We start from the raw sequence: 17,771 nt of genomic DNA on the forward strand, positions 1-17,771 counted from the left end.
GACTCTGAATGTTGGATACATGACTGCATCATTTTGCACAAACTGGCCTCAAAGCACAAAACTGTAATTTTGGTTTGTACATTAAAATATACTTTTTTACTGTGAAATGAATGAACAATGTAAAATCATCTCGCAGTTCATACACACACGAAATCTAAACCCAAAACCATACTATTTTCAACTTTTAAGAAGCACAGGTTTTAGACATGTGAACACATCATTATCCTTTTGAGAAGTCACAGTCAACTGTGAATCTGGTACGCGTTTTACAAGTTAGGTAAGAACATACTAGCAAATCACATAAGTAGTTAAAAGCTACCAGATTGAATTTAGGTAGACATCCTTCCCTAATGTCAACTATTAAATCACCTCAAAATATAAAATATTTCTCACTTTCAGAAAATGAGAGCAAGGTGCATTTTGAAATGATCTGTCTTTGGTTGTACTGCATGTAATCCAAAAGAACTGTATTTATGCCATATTCAAGCAGAGAGATAGAAAACATCATAAACCATGGCAATTCACTGTAGTATGTATCAAACATCTGAAAAACTTCATTATATAAATGCTGACTGTTTTTTTTCCTGTATTCTGTTCATTTATGTATCGAAGTAAATCCATACAATGAATAAACACTGCATAATATTATGGAAGTGTTGACATATGCTACTAAATTGCATCACAGCAGCATGACACCAACAGCTGAGAGACCTGTTTGCCACCTATATCTCAGGCTCATCTGAAACACAGTCATCTTTATATGCATCATTTTTTTCTCTTCCTCTCATAGAATGGAAAAAATCTATAAGAAATTAAAAATCTATAAAAATGTTTGCAGCCAACATAATTCACAAGTGATCTTTTTAACCCATAAGCTAAGATCTATTGACTATATAACTATGAAATAAAATACACCTCTGACTTGCAAATCAAAATGTTGCATTCTACAAAAAAAGTGAAATTCCTTATTTAGAAGTATCCACCCCATTTAGAATTAAAACTTACTTTTATTTACTATTCTAATGAGAAATTTTGTAAAACTTTAAAACAGTGATGGGTACTAGTTACTTGAATGTATATTTGAAGAATTTTGAAAAAAATTATCATACAATTATTTGTAACAATGCAATGGCCTGACTAATCAGCACAATAAAGGAGATATTTAATTGAAGAATTATCCTTGTAATAGTAAAATATGTAATCAGATAATTTATCACTAATATTAATTGTTTTTTATTTTTTTGAAATCATCAAGAGTTACTATTGGATTGGATGCTTTAGGGTTTTTTTTGGGGGGGGGGGGTTGCTTTTGTTAAATGCAAGAAGTCTTTCGTGGAGTTATGAGAAAGCAAATTATACTTGATTTTTTCCTGCAAAATGTTTTGCAGACCAAGTCCTTAGGCCTACTCCAAAATTTTAACTAAAATACTACAATACCATACCAAAAATTTATTCCCTATAACATAGGCTATTTTTGCATTTATTATTAAAACAAAATAACTAAAAAATAGATATACACAGCAGCCACACTCCAAGATAATTACTGAATTTAAAATACTACTAAAAAGAATTCTTCCGTGTATTAAACTGCTTTTATACAGCAGTGAGAGAATACAGAGGCCCTTTTTCCTCCCTTTCTTTCTTTGATTACTTATCTGCTGTTACTGATACGTTATAATTCATACTAAATTAATGACTTAAACAGTAAAATTCTTCTAGATTATTAGTTACTTTCAGATTTTGAGACATATTTCTCTTTTTTTGCTCTTTATACAGGTTTCAAGAATTTGGGGAATTTGAATTTCCTTAATCAAGACATTAGTTTTTCTTCAAAATATCCTACTTACCAGGACTATTGAAGTGAACCCAATACAATATATGCCCTATTTATTTAAACGTTCAAAGCTTCTACAGAAATGTAAAAACCTTAAAACCTCTTCCTACATCCTGAATGTTCCTGCATGTTGTTGAAAGTTTTGCACATACAAAAGTAGACTCTTAATGATCACTGGAAGACTTTTTGTGCTCTACTAATGCTTTCATACAAGCTTTGAAAACAGTCTATGTGAAGTCTTTTACCTTTGAAAGCTCTAGAGAGTGGGTTAGAGATCCCTACTCAGGATAATCTGCAACCCTGAGACAGGGCAGTATGCTCAGCAACTCCAGTTTCTTTTTTGGGTTTTACTGTTTCAAATAAAACCAAAACACAACAAAACCCACAAAACAGTAACACTGAAATTAATTATAAACAATGCACTTGTTATAAAAAAATACTTAACTTGTTTATGACAAGGCCGAATATGAACTACGGCCAGCTGACTTGCTCTTGTTATATGGCTGGTTGTATTTCTCAGACAAAACCCTGCTGTTATGGAGCACTACTAGTTTTCACAGCCAAACTGTATTTTGAGTTAAGCCCAATGGACCCAATTTCTTTCCCTTTCAATATGTACTCTTGAAAATAACTTCTAACCTATCCAGAAGACATCTTTGACATCTTGACATTTTTCACTCTTTGGCATTACTTTAAGGATTGTTTCACCTCTTCAGATATTACTTTGTTAGACAAGGTTATCCAACAAAAGTAATCAGCCACTTCAGGATCTGTGATAATGGAAAAGGAAAAGAAAGAAGTATTTCTTCTAAAGATATAACAACAAAAAGATCTCTCTGGAGGAAAAAAAAAATTAAAAAAACATTTTTATTTCTGTGAGTTTTAGTTGCAAAACCACCTATAGTCAAAGAACCATCCATTTGAGAAGAAACTATGACCTTCCACTCTATGCACCTTTTATCTTGGTCATGCTTTGTGAGTATTTTTATAGATCTAACAACTGAACCTTTCAATTTCATGTCAAATGTGTCACATTTATTGTAAGGAAAGAAGCTACAACACTGAGTCTTAGATGCTCTTTTAACCTTTATTACCTTCTCACCAGCAGCTTACCCAATTCTGATTCTCTGCAGGTTTATCCGGACACCCAGCATTACAGACCAAGTTATCCCACCACTGGAACTGAATTAGACAAGCTACATAAAGTTAAAAAACCATGAAAGTAGAGATCAATGCCTAGATTTTCCTCTCACTACAATTTTCAGTAAATCTGTAACACTAGACAAGTATTGTCAATAAACACTTTATAAAGGAAATCTCTGTTAGGAAACTAAACTTTATCTATATAGTAAACTTTCTGTGATTACAGTGACTGCTAAACAGCTGTGTTCTCAAAATCTGTAAACTGAGAGCAAAGATAAGGAGCGCTAAGGCATAAAACTTATCTGAGCCAGGAAAGAAATCTCCTATGATTTTATCAGCTCCAACCAGTTACCTGTATCTACTGACAAAAAAAATGAAAGTGGAATCGTCTATCAGAAATGCACTATGTAGGCCATAAGGCCATAACTTTTTTTCCCCCTTTAATAACTAGATTGGTACATCTAGCTACAAAAGCTTTTTCATTATTTAATGGGTCAGCTCTAGACCCACTAGAGCATGGGAACTATGTATACAAACTTAGTGAAGGACTCACATAATTATTAAAAATAATGATCATATGGTGAGATAAAGACAGTGCAGCATCTGTTTTCCACATTTTTTTTGTGGGAGTTTATAAGAAAGTCAGCCTTCATATGAGCACAGATAACCACACAGACACATACAAGCATCTGTCCATCTATATTTATACCCTTTTTTAAGTAAACCTGCATTTCTGAAATGCTTGCCAAAGAACATTTAACCATATTGCCACTACAAGAGCATTGGAAACAACCATGATCATAGCCTCAAAACTTCCAGGGTAACATTAGACTAGAAATTTTTTGAGGCGAAAAAAGTAAGTCTTTAGACTCAATGAAAATTGCATCATCTGCACTGTGACCTCCAGAGACAACAGTGACTTTTGACGGCAATGATTTTGACAGAATTTGAGGTAATACTAGGAAATACTGGAAATAGTTAAAAAAACTTCCAAAGAGAGATTTCTGCACATTTTCACAAGCTATTTCTGAGTTATATTCTAGGCAACAGTTTTGACTTCACTGGTGTTGCATCAGGCATCAATCAGTAAAATTTCTGGCTCATTATTTTCAGAATTAATTTTAGTAAGACCTGTTCATTAAGCAGGGTTCATTCCCCAGTTCTCTAAGTTGAAGCTGAACACTTAAAATAAAAACTAATCTCATGCTGAGACATTACTACCCACTTGCTTATGGGATAAAAATATAATGTTACAAGGAAGAAAACTTTCATTTGGGACCAATCAAATGATATCCAGCAAGACAAAAAGCAAAAAAAGAAAAATCTAGAAAAAAATATTTTTATCATCAACTCTAACACATATTTTGCTAGTTTTCCACCATCTTTTCACGCTTCTAAAAACTACACAGTTGTTACTAGCTATCTTTTTGGCTGACAGTGAGTTAAGTCAAAAAGCAAAAAGTTACCATCCACAACATGCCCTAGTTGCTCATTACCATCTTTCTTCTCATCATGTTGCTGCCTCCTCAGATCTGCTAGCTTAACTTCATGCCTAGCCAGTACTGACGCCAGCCAAAATGTCTAGTATCAGATTAAACTTAGCTTTTAAGTGCAGCTTATTTGACAGAAACAAGGTAAGGAGAGGCTACAGATACAATTCTACTGTCAGACAGGAGGCTGTAATAATTTCTAGCAGGATGTAGTAAAGAGCAGCTGAGGTAGGCTCGGAGCTGTAATCTTGCCACCAAGCTCAGCAGCAACCAAGACGGCATTTCAGACCACAGCCTCAAAGTTTTGGAGAACAGAGGAGAGGAAGAAGTGGTAGAATGCCACAAACAAAATACTATACTCTTTTAGAGGCTGTCAATGGCTTTGAAAAAACCCAATTCAGTCTAATGGAATTAAAAAAAAAAAAGAGAACAAACTCCTCGGCTTTGTATGATAGCTTGCATTAATGGAATAACCAGAACCAATAAAAATATGAGACCATGACAATTCTCACTGGGCAAGTGGAACCATGTGATAAAACTATATCCTTGCAAGATAAAACTTATTCCAGGAGTAGCCACATTCATATAAGGAAGAAGCTGATGTGAAGGGTCTATTTAACCCAGCAGCGTTTAAAATTCACTGTGCAACTGAGTGAAGGACACAGTCCAGATAATTTTACATTGGAGCTTCCTGATCCTTCTCCTTTCTTGGTCATCTTACGACCACACCAGCCGGCTCCAAAGCTTAACAATTGGGTACATGTAAAGCCCGTCTCTATGAGCACATTTGTTGCCACGTCGCACAGTCACAGTGGTAAAAGTCAGGCAGAGGTTCAGCCCTTTTGGATACCTTCTAACCAAGCCCAATCATTAAAGGCAAGTAAATGTTGCCTGCTACCCAGCTAAAAATTACTCTGTTGCAAAAAGTAAGGAAATAGCGAGTTCACCTCCTTCTTGGGTTCCAGACACGCGGTGTAGCCAAAATGATGTGCTTCTCCTCTCTGCTTACTTCAAATAAAATTTATTCTCTGCTCATTTCACAACACCTAGAAATGAAAAAGAAGATTTTACTGAGATAGCCTTGGAAATATTCATTTAGTGTAGTCCCTTTTCAGAAACTGGACTAGGAATTTTTTGTAGTTCTGGTCCTGTAGAAGAGATCATAAATTTCAGATAGGAATATCAAAGGTACTTGCAAAGCAATGTTACTGCAATGCTTACTCAGCATCCTTAACCCTTCAAATTATAAAAAAAGACAGGCAGTCATTAATAAACAGAAGAGAGATGCCATGTTTACTTTCTCCTTGGTCAGCAAGCTGTAACAAATTCAAAAAGATGACACACTGCTTCATTGGAAAAGAAAGAAAAGGGAAGAGTGAAGTAGCTACTTTTATAATTTCTGCCTGAATAAAACACACTCTAATTTGATTTCTATGCTGGAAAGAAAAAATAAAATCTAAATTACCTTTCTCATTCGAAGAAGCAAGAAAAAAGTTAGGTGTTTCTAAGAGGCACTACAACAGCAAAAATGATACAGTATATGTGCCACTTCCAAGAAATAGAAACATTTGATTATTTTGAAGTAGCTGGCTAGAGCTGGCAGTTGAACTCAATTATGATTCTATCAGGTGCCAGCTAACATATTCAATAGTATTTGAGAGAAAATGAAATATTGTAGTCCATGCAAATCATAACAGATAGGAATCTTACTAAGCTGATATTGAGCTGCACCTTGCCAATGAATAGATCTCGCATTCCAGACAAAAAAATCTAAACCATTAAAACTAAAGGATAAAATCAACTTAACAGAACAATTTAAAAATACTTTTGTTTCAAAAACACACTACTGTAGAACTTAATGCAGACAAACATACAACATGGTATTATTCTTTTTGTAAAGGAAGGTAAATAATGACAAAGATGGTATCTTGCTCAACACAATGCATTGTTTTCTGTGTCCATCTGCAAGAAACTTATTTTCTCCACATTATTTAGCATATTCTCAGGAGAGATATAATAAGGTTGTTTGAGATTTCTCCAAAGGTTGCGCAATGCACTACACATGTAACATTTACTTAGGATTATCAAATGCAACTGCACTAGAAATTAGAAAAATATTAAACATACTCAGAAATGAAGCAGTAGAGTCAGTCCCTTAGGACAGTTGGTGCTTCCCTTTGCTTAATGCCAGCTAGGCCCCAACACAGTGAGAAAAGCACTACGAATTAGTACTTTCTGCCAGGCCATGCTGTACATTAACTCTCTTAATTGTACTGGCATGGTGCTTGAGGGGAAAAACTAATTCTAAACTCAGAGAAATCAGAAGAAGGACTTTTAATTCTGCTCTACTAAATAAGAGGGTTATCTTATAAATTAATATTTTAAGCACACAAAGAAGTTTTCTGTCATTATTATTTTCTAGAATGCTCTGTTGTACCTCTGAGTAATTTTCCTTCATGAGCTTCAACTTCTTTCCTTCAAGTACTACACCAGTGCCAAACAAATCTTTGGTCCTCCTGGCGATCACTCTATTTTCTGTGTCTTACCCCAAGATGATATAAACATTTTGTTTCACCTTCACAGGTTTATCTTTTCCTTTGGCCTTAAAGATGTCAAAGTCTATAAATCAGTTCTGCTCTTGCCATTATGACAAACAAGTCCTATATATCCTTTTCATGCTCCAAGTCCTGAATTTTTCCATTTACCGGTGCTCTTACCCCTCCATAAATACTTTTAACTCTTTTCAAAAATACACATTTCTGGAAGAAGGGGACTTGGCTTAGTAATCAGTGCAGGTAAAAAAAGTATCCTCTAAAAATGAGTCTGTCTCAATAATCCGCTTTCTCCAATAACCGAAGTTTGAAGTGGACATTCACATCCAAAGTTACTAGAAATGAGCACTTAGATGGAATACATTCCCAAGTCAGGACTTAAAAAACTACAGTGCTGAAGACTTAGACCTGAATTTGATCCCTGTGAAATCACCGCATAGCTTCACAGGACTCTACACTTTGCTATTTTTAAAAAATAGAAAATTATTAAGTAAACACTTACTGCAAATAAGACTGCACACTGGGTAATAAAAGCCAAATTGTGTGTTGAAAGGAACTTTTGGAGATTATCTATTCCAGTCTCCTCCCCAAGGCATGGCTACCTTCTAAGTTTGGCTGGGTTGCTTTAGGGCCTTGTCCAGATGAGTTTTAAAAACCCCCAGGGCTAGAGGTCCCTCTCTAAGCAACTTGTCTCAGTGCTTAACCTTGCTGCCTGTAAAAAATTGCCTCTTCAAATCCCATGGGAGTCTTCTTCACCACCACTTGTGGTCAGTGTCTCCTGCCCTGTTGCTGTGCACCTCCCAGGGGAGCCTGGTTCTGATTCCTCTACTGCTCCTGCAATCAGCTCCTTGTGATGCCCTCTCTTGTCTCCTGGCAGTCCTCCAGAACCTCAGGGGCCTTCCACTCACCACTGCATTTTCTTGATCTCCTTGTTTTGGAGCACTGCAAGAAGGGCACAGCTGTCCCACCGCAATGGAAGAGGAGAATCCCCTGCCCCAACCCTACTGCTGTGCCTACCCATCAGGAAGCCTCCCTTGCTGTAAGGACACATGGCTGCTTCACCAGTAAGTCACTGCCCACTAGATTCCCATGTCCTTTTCTGTGTGACTATTGGCAGCTGGTATGCAGCGCTGTGCTGGGTAGTGCCAAATCGGTTCTGCAGGACTTCTGCAGAACTATCTGTGTGAAGGGTATTTGTACAGTTTTAAGACAGATAGTCCTGTCCTGAGAAAGTTAAGTCTAAACTAGGTGAGACAAGTAGATCAGACAGGATGAAAAATAACTGTTCAAGAAGGGTAAGACATTAAAAAGGAGGCTAGTTAAAAGATTGGATCAGGATTCAGAGGGACCATGAAGACAAATGCAAATTCAGGCGCTTCTGAGTTCAAAGTCTGGGAGACAGATAATTGAGAAACTCAAATTCAGGAATGGGTGATAGACATAAATAAAGCAATAGTATTAGAGGGTTACCTGACTGTAAGGCACAGGAACAGAAGAATGATTGAAAGCAAAATAAGATTCTGTACAACCTTAGGCCTGCCGCTCATCTCTTCATTCAGTTATTTATTTTTTCACTTCCAAGATTCCAATTAGGCAACATCAAAGTTGCTACAAGACATGTCAGGTATAAAAAGGTCTTCAAAAGGAAAAGTAGTACTGCGGTCTGTCTGTACTACCTGACAAAAAAGAGTTCAATAAACCTCTACTGCACTTGAACAATAAGGAGTGAGAGGTATAACCTTAAAATATAAGTAAAATATAAGCATGTGCCTAAAAGGAAATCTAAAATTCATCATCCTAAGTTTTCAAAGACAAACTTTAAACTAAATGGAGGGAGCTGAAAATACCTATTCATTTTGCTTGTGAGAAAAACCAATCTCTCATGCCTTTAGGCAGTAGAGAATTATGTGGTCTTTTGAACTGAAAAAGTGCAAACTGTAGAGGATCAGACTGAATAAATGTTAAGATACTAGTCTCACAAGGCCTTTGGGAATCTACTCAATAACAATATTTTTGAGATTTCACACGCAGAGATGGTGCATTTGTCATAGTTATTTACAACTTGCAGAGTATCCAAATAAAAATGAAAGGATTTGTTTATGCAATAAGGAACAGAGTCAAAGACAAAGGAAATGTCTGCATGGGAACACATAACACTTATAAAAAACCTTCATTTTAAGATAAACTGAAAATAAATAAAAAAACCCCCAAGCAAACAAACAAACCCCAAAACACCCAAAAAACCCCCAACACTAAATTGATAACTTTCAACTGGGCTATGCTATAAGAAACATTCATGTTTTTCAACTTAGTATATTTAAAATGTTGAAAAGTTAGTCTGGTTGGTAGAGTTCTTTCCCTTAATTTATGCAAAGATTTGACATGCAGAATTTATTTAGTCCTCATAGCAAGAAGAAAACTCCTTATCATAGAATAGGCAGATGCTAGCAATTGGATGAACAGTTTCCTATATCTGTAAAGATTATTCCAGTACAACTGTTACAGCTGTTGCAGATGGTACAAGAGTGGTATCCTTCATCCAAAAATGAGATGTATACATCTAAAGACGACTTTTTTAATAAGTCCTCATGTCAACCTTGTTGCGAAGACCTGCTTCCTGAAGACAAATTTTCAGTGCACTTTATTCAGGCTAGAATAATGGTGGCAGCTGCGCAGAAGCTCCTCGATCAGTATGATGGGAAGGTTAATGCCAACAGAAGCCATCTCCATTGCAGAAGTTTTTTCTGTGTTGTTGAGTAGAAGCATCAATAAAAGCTGAGGCTATTGGGTCTCAATATATTTCAAGGTTGAAATCCAACTCAGTATGCAAATACGTATGTGAAAATTAAGCAGAAGATATGTATAATTTTCAGTATCTAGCTTATTGCTTATAATATCATAAAAAGTATTTACAAACCCTGATTATTTGCTCTAAGCCTGTAATCCTCTTTGGGAGTGAGATATATACTGCATAAATAGCTTCTTAAGGGGGAAAAAAATCAACTTCATTGTGTGGTAACCTGTAAAACGAACTACATCTTCTTGTGAAAAGCAGAAGATAAGAAGGCATAAAGGAGCTGACTCTAATTGACACCTTTCCTACAATAATCGGGAACAATACTTCAAGAGGAGCAAGCCACACATTTAGTCATGCCCTTCTTTTCCTTTATCATATGCAAAAAAAAAAAAAAGGTTTCAATCTCTTTCTTAAATGACATACTTTTACTTCTTTATTTAATTCTTTACTTCATGTCCTTTCTCCCTTCCCTTCTGGCCTTTTAAACCAACTGCTAAAATTACTCAGCAGAATTGCACGTCAGGTATACAACAGTTCCTTTCATTGGCATGAGATACATGGAGAGACAGGAGCTTAAAAGGCCAGTTGTTATGTGCAGTCCATAAAATAACATTTCCTGCAGACAATGTAAGTTCACAGTTGTAGCAGGAATGGGGCCAAATTTGCTTTAAAATATCCATTTGAAATTCTTTGTTTCTGCAATTAGTCAAACTCATCTTTTTTCCAAATTTTCTCTGATGCCAGGTATATTGAACACTGTACCAAAATGGAGCAAAGAACTTGGAGCTTTAATGTAGCTAGAGTTAAATAAAGGCAGAAGTGAAAATATAGAGTGAGCAATAATTAAAAAGTAATGAAAAAAGTCATAAAAAGGTATAAAGACATAAATGGAAAAGTGGAGAGTTGGGAAGACAAAAAATTAATCAAGAATAACAACTGCCCTGTCCTCAGAAGCAATGGAGGTTCACACTTGCCTACCTGACTGGTAACTGTCTGGTGTTCAGCAACTCAGCAGGAAATCACATCTGAGTTAGCAGGCAGTATAACATTCTGCCTGGGAGATGAGCCTTACCTATCTACTGTTTCTATCAGCAAATAAATAATTGCTGTGTACTCATAAATTCAGTAAATTCCTTTTTGCAATTCTCTGTGGATGGTAAAAGATGTTCAAATAAAAATGATACAGTAGAGGAAGAGTACAGAAAATAAAAGAATAGTTTGATTAAAGAGTTGTCTATCAGTTTGAATGTACTAATACTGCAATTTTTTGAATAATAAAATGAAGATGGCCTTCAGGTTTTGTGAAGGACAAACAACTTTGCCAATTCAGAAAATTAGTTAATATTTTTAAGTCTTAATGTTAATAAAACAGTATTTTTCAAGCCCACTGCCTCATTTTAAAGCTGGCTTTTGTGGCAACATCAAGAGATAATAGAGAAGAGCGAAGTGTTTCCCTTTAGGCTAACACCATATGTGGATGTTACAGAAATGTCATCATCAAAAGCTTTGGTGTCACAGCAAGATTTCCAGCAACCTACAAAGACTGACAAGGTAGACTGACAGGCTTAAGACCTTGTCTACTAGTCAATTTGTATAACATTCAGTTTCCTGTTTTCATTTTCCTGAATACAGTGATGCCAGAATGTGGCCAATCTTCAGAAGACAAAAAAAAAAAATAATTCTATTTTAAAGTTCCTCTTTGAGTTTACAGATGCCATAGCCCTATTTAAATATTAATTAATATTTTTCAAAAAACATAAACTTGTATCTAAAAGGGGTAGATTTAGAGTGGGGTCAAGTACCAAATCAAACTAACTTGTGAGCCATAATTTTAATGAATACACGTCATTCCTGAACAAAAAATTTACAAGTTGTCCTTTAATACAAAAGTGTTTTAGTGAAACCACTCATATTTCACCTTGTATGAAATATGAATGCTAGGTATAGAAGCATTCATGTTTTGGGATTTCTGTAAAGTTAAGAAAAATAATGCCCTGCTTTTAAGGCAAAATTACAGCTAAGTGTTGCAAATAAGTATGTACACACAGGTATGTGTAACTCATTCCTTTAAATAAGCCACGTGCATGGGGACATTCTTGAGTTTTGCTCTTCAGGGGAGTCACAACACTCATTAAGATATACTAAGCTCCACAATGAATAGAGCAAGTGCTCATTATAGTATAATGATCAAAATTATCACACAATAGTCCTGTGGAGTAAATCCATTGCATTCCAAGAACATAATACCTTTTTTTCTTAAAAACAAGCAAACAAACAGACATTTTTTTCCAAACAAACATAAATGAGGGTTTCTCCTGTCTTGGTTCAGAATTAAGAAACTTATAGGCATGTTGACATGACACAGTATATTTGATCAAACACACTACCATAATGTAACAACATAGGTAAAACTGATTTCAGTAGCACAGCAGCCATTAATAGCTTTAGGAAATCAGTCATCATCTGACCTAGATAGTCTGAAAGAGCTCAAGTTCCTTGGCCTTCAAGTCACAATGTAAGGCTACATAGTCAACAACAGTCTTCCTGATGGCTCTCCTTATATTTACATCCAGGAAGTATTTATAAACCTCCTAAATAGGTTTCCACCTAGGAGGCTACTTTTCAAATGTCTGTATAAAGGAACATCCCTCTGGTCATCTTTTCCATTCATCTGCCTCCTTGCTAAAGAAAGATTATCAAAATAATGGTGCCCTATTTTTCTTTCCTCACATCCAGCCTGTTGCTCTCCCTGTTTTCACTGTGTTAGATCTGGAAATTGCCAAAACTTCATATAAAATAACATAGCACTCTAATCCAGCAGAAAAAAAAGTCAAGAAAAAATCCCCAAGTCCTACAGAAAAGCGGTGACTTTTTGGCTGAATAATCTTGCATATATTCTACATAGGCTCCGCTATGCTCTCTGAGGCTTGATTCTCTAGTAACACATATCCATGTACTACCTCCTTCTTAACAAATCAAGGTCTATGACATTACGTTTTTCCCTGATAGTATGAAACATGGTTGGTATTAGAATGATGCATTTGTTTGAGTGGGATCTGAGAAACACAAAGGCCTCCTACAAGACAATATTCATGTAATAAGATCACTCCCCCTAAGCCCTCTAAACCTAGTGTCCAATTTATAGCACAAAAGTGACATGCACCATCAGGTCAGTGCACTTATGTCCCAGGGCAAGCTCAGAACTGAACCTCAGAACTCCACCAGCCCTGGGGACCCACTCCCTATATAAAAACCATGTGTAGTCTGCATGCCAATAACACGTCTGGTCAACACCTAGGATGAGGTACCTGCTGCTTGAAGGGACTTGTGGCAGCAGGTCACATCATCTGCTCCAGGAGCAGTAACTACCTTCTCACCATGCTGCTGCATGAGACAACTCTGGTGTACTCACTGTGTTAATGTGCTGTGAACTGCACGCCTAGGATAGCTGTCCTGAGAATACACAGAATAACAAACAAATCCAGTTTAGGAAACACTAGACCTCATATGAATCAACTGTTGCTGTGAATACTCTGGCAGTCTTTACCTGACACTGAAAGAAGCTCAACCAGCTAGAAATGTAGAGCACCACTTGAAAACATGTTAGCTTGCTGATTGCCTTGTCATTTTCCAAAAACACTTAGAAGGTTTTCTAGTACAAAGCTACATTGGATTTCAAAGTATTAGTTGTGCATTCACTGAAAATTAATAAGAATGAATGTTACACTTCTTCAGCAGTTTTCTAAAAGAAGCCTTATATGGTTCATAACTTAAAAAAAAAAAAAAAAACAAAACAAAACCCAAACTTAACATACAATGCTAAATGAACTGATCATTTTATACCTTCTCCCACGCAAATACAAAAATATTTAAGATATCTCTAGGCTGAATAAGCAAGATAATAACTCTGAGCTCAAATTCCCTAATATGAATGCAAGAATTCACGCTTTAATGAACAGCAAATATATAAGAAATGTTCTTCATCAGGAAAGTGTGTGGAAATTGCATGTAATAAATTATGTGTAGCTTTCTTCTTTTTTTTTATTACTCCAGTAAGAAGGCCTATTATTTATTGAAAGACCAAATGTAAAACATAAAAGAAATAGTGATTGAGGACTGTAATCCTGGCATAAATTAGTTTCCTTTTTATTTTTAAATATTGGCAGTTACATGAGCAGTTAATAGCTGCCATGCTACAGTGCTGCTCATATGCCCCAGTTTTATTTCACCTCTCCTGAAAGCCAAGGTTTTACACTTAGAAGAGTCAGCAGTTCCCAGGTGCTAATACAATACATCAGTGTTAAAAATACCTTCTAACAGTCAAATGAAATCTTTCTCACTATTGAACAAACTAAAGGAGCTACCTCCCTTTTATCAACTACTTTTTCCTTCAAATATGCAAACACATGCATATGCACTTCAACACCCTCAAAATTAATAAAAACACTGTTGTCCTGCTACCATCGCTAAACTATTAAATTTTTACTAATTATAGGAAGTTCTCTACTGAAGCAGCACTTATACTTTACAAATAGCACAGGATTTACTGAGACAGAGTCTCAAACCTGGCTCTGAATATCTCAAATGCTTGCCCTACAACTATAGAGATTGTCTCCGTATTGCTATTTTTTTATTTATTCTATCAATTTTCATACCATCAACAACAGAACATGACTGAAAGTTCAACCAAATACAAGCCTGAGAAATTTCACCCCGCTCCAATTTGAAGTGTCAACTTAAGCCTCATTCTAAACAATATAGAAATGTTGTTAACAAGTAAAAGACAGAACAAGAGTATTTCTCCTGGACAAGGTATAATTATTGAAAACGAAAGACACTTCATAGACTCTTGAACAAAAAGATTTTCATTCACAGCTTTTCTAGCACCCAAAAAGAGTGAGATGTGAAATAAACAGAATTCAAATCCAAATTTATAACTTTTGTATGACAGTATATCACTCATTTGGTAAAGCTGACTAATCACAGAGTTCAAATAAATAATTTAATATAGTTATGGAAATGCACATTCCCATCTGTGAACATAAGCAGACTTGAGTCAAAGAATAGCTCAGTTTAATGCCACACAATGTGACCAATAATTTTTACATGCTTTTAACAGTACCAAGCATTCTATTTATTTTTTTAAAGTTGACATTAATTTCTTTGTGCCTTCTCAAAGAATATATGTGTGCATGTGTAACCATATATACATCCATAACTGTGGCTGTAAGGGTTCAATGGCAAAAAATTATGAAACATTACAGTGCATGATGGAGACACTGAAACAGGCTGCTCAGAGAAATTGTGGATGTCCTGTCCCTGGCAGTGTTCGCTCAAGGCGTTGAGCAACCTGGTCTGGTGAAAGATGGCTATGTCCATGGCAGGGCAGGGGAGGGATTGGATTAGATGGGTCCTTTTCGACCCAAACTGTACTATGGTTCTATGATATACCTGGAAATACCAAAATTGGGAGTCAACCAAATACAGAGTTGCTTATTTTCAACAGGCATAGTGCCCACATGACAGGCAGTGTTTAGGCCACGTACACTTAAGCATGTACTTCAATATCAGTAACAGGGAGAGGCGGATTTCTCCAAAGAATGGTTCAAAATAATCGAAGTGCAAGACCCCCCAAGTGCATGAAAAACCTGAAGATGTTTGGTTTGCAATGCCTGGTCCACTGTCCTCATCTGACAGAGGACTTGAACGAGGACACTGCAGTCCCCACTTCCACATCCAACAGACTGTCTTAAGGAAAAGCCTGATAGACTTACCGCCTCACTCTGCCCATCTGCTACGTCAAGACAATGCAACTGATCCCTCTTGTAAAATAATCTGAGGGTTCAATATTACAGTCTGTGAAGTATCATAAAGACCAAAAAAAATCTCATGGATAGCTACAGTCTTATGGTAGAAATGCAGCTAGTACCTTAGTTAGCTTGGGTATTTTTACACCACACTTCACAAACAGCCTTTAAAATTTGTCTATGTAAGCACTTGATAAATTATATTGAAACCTAGGTAAGGTGAAGTGAGAATGGAAAAATATGTCTGTGACCTAAATACACACCCCTTTACAAGAACATCTGCTTAAAGGAATTCATAAGGACTGGGCAGTAAAGTTTATAATTGTAAAATAATGCTTTGTCTTTTCTATGGTAACAAACCCAGCCTTAACTCTGCTGAGGTTTGAGCTAATTCCACAAAAATATAAATTATAAATGACAGTTGCTATCAAGCAAAATCATGTTTCTTACAGGCCTCAAACATCTGCTAAATGTATTTTCATTATATGAGAACTTCAGATGTGCAAACATTAACGAGTTGCTTATCAGTGACTTATAGAGCTACACCACTGTGTTCTTCTGGTTGGGTTCAATGAACAGAGACATGATTTAAAAAAAACAAATAAACGAACAAACAAACATAAAAAACAAACTTGAAAAAACAACTCATTCCCCCCCAAAAAATATTCCTCAAATAGGAGATTAGTCTAATTCATTGATTTCAAATACCAAACTGGTTTCTTCTAAATATCTGTTGATTCTCTGTATGCATATTAAAACCAGTCCGAAAAAAGGTAATGGTACGTTATTTAAAGCACCTCAGTATTGACAGTTTGTCTGATAAAAGCTGGTTTTGGAGGATAAAAAATCTCAATCTGCCAGTCTTTGCTCTTTCTTATAGGATATATGGGGATTTTTGCTCCAAATTCAGGAGCTTCTTAAAAATTCTGCTTCCATTCTTTGAAATTTCAAATTCCATGGAGCTTTGTTTGCTGGAAATGGATAGAAAAATTTTGTATCAATCAAAACCAAGTAACAGAGTAATGGAGACACTAACACTTCAGTATTAGGTTCTGCAGCATTTCCTTAAAACAGTATCATGTAATATTCATTCTATATTTGTCATGCAATGTTCATGTCATACATGAAGTTACAGAGTGCTTCAGGGACTTGTCTAAGACCGCCATCAAGTATATGGTTAAATTGAAACACTTCACTCTGATTTATCACTGCCTATATACACACTTTTTAAACTACAGCACTGTTGACCAAGGAAAATAAGTTTTCCACTATAATTAATGCTAGCGAGATATACATGTTAGATTATACATAAACTTTGTAGGCAATGTTGGGGTTTTTATATGGCTTCCTCTTGTGGCCTTTGCATATCTATATCCTTCCTCTAGGAGAAGATTAATAGAGTCTCTTCTATTAATACAATCATTTTATATTGGTAGGTGGTTTTGGCTATGCATTTCCTCCCCTTCCTGCTGTGTCAGTTGCCACTTTCATTTTGCATTGCCTATCAGCCAACTGTGGCCCATGGTGTCATGATGGCTGATTTAGCTTAGGTCCTTTTACAGGCCAGGTCTGCTGGCCTGTAACAGCCTGTAACAGCTAACTAGCTGTTATCTGTCCAAACAGGAGCTCATGTTCATCTGCATGGCACAGATGACTCACTGGTATTTAGCTGGTTTTATTCAATCTGATAAGACTGATAATTCTTAGTACTAACTGTATTAGCAGAAATGTAGTTCTTAACCAGGAGCAGGAGCTCTTGTTAACAGAATTTTTCATACCTTTCAAGTTTTATTTATCAGTCTGAGATAAAGGTTGAAATGTCACAGGAATGTCAGTAGTGGTGCAGTAACAACTGTGCTTCTCTAGCATGCACACATGCACTCTGGTAGACTAATTTTGGATGTTGGAGACATTTATCCCCAGTTGTTTTATAACTTTGCATATGTTCACCAGAACTATCACCATGAATTAGCATAGCATGAACCAACAAAGTGGTTGAGTTACAGTGTCTGCATTGCAGGACAAAAGCACTAAACAACACTTTTAATGTGGGTAATAAAGAACAGTGCTCTCAAATTAAGTTACTTCAGGAATTAAACTGGACAAAATACAACAACTTCGGCTTGTATTTTGTCCTAATAGCAGAGT

The 17,771-nt window shown here is 36.0% G+C and overlaps 1 protein-coding gene across 13 annotated transcripts in view; it reads right to left on the reverse strand.

The window, feature by feature from the left end:
• The window catches only part of CDH18 (cadherin 18), a 501,066-nt gene that overhangs the window by 219,364 nt on the left and 263,931 nt on the right, over nt 1–17,771 (reverse strand). For all 13 annotated transcript variants that reach the window (XR_010432152.1, XM_064662041.1, XM_064661985.1 and 10 more), the window contains one exon: nt 5,415–5,513. The gene's annotated coding sequence lies outside the window, so the exon portion shown is untranslated. The remainder of the gene's footprint in view (nt 1–5,414; nt 5,514–17,771) is intronic.

The sequence above is a fragment of the Pseudopipra pipra genome, chromosome 1, assembly GCF_036250125.1.
Source record: "Pseudopipra pipra isolate bDixPip1 chromosome 1, bDixPip1.hap1, whole genome shotgun sequence".
Lineage (NCBI taxonomy): Eukaryota > Metazoa > Chordata > Aves > Passeriformes > Pipridae > Pseudopipra > Pseudopipra pipra.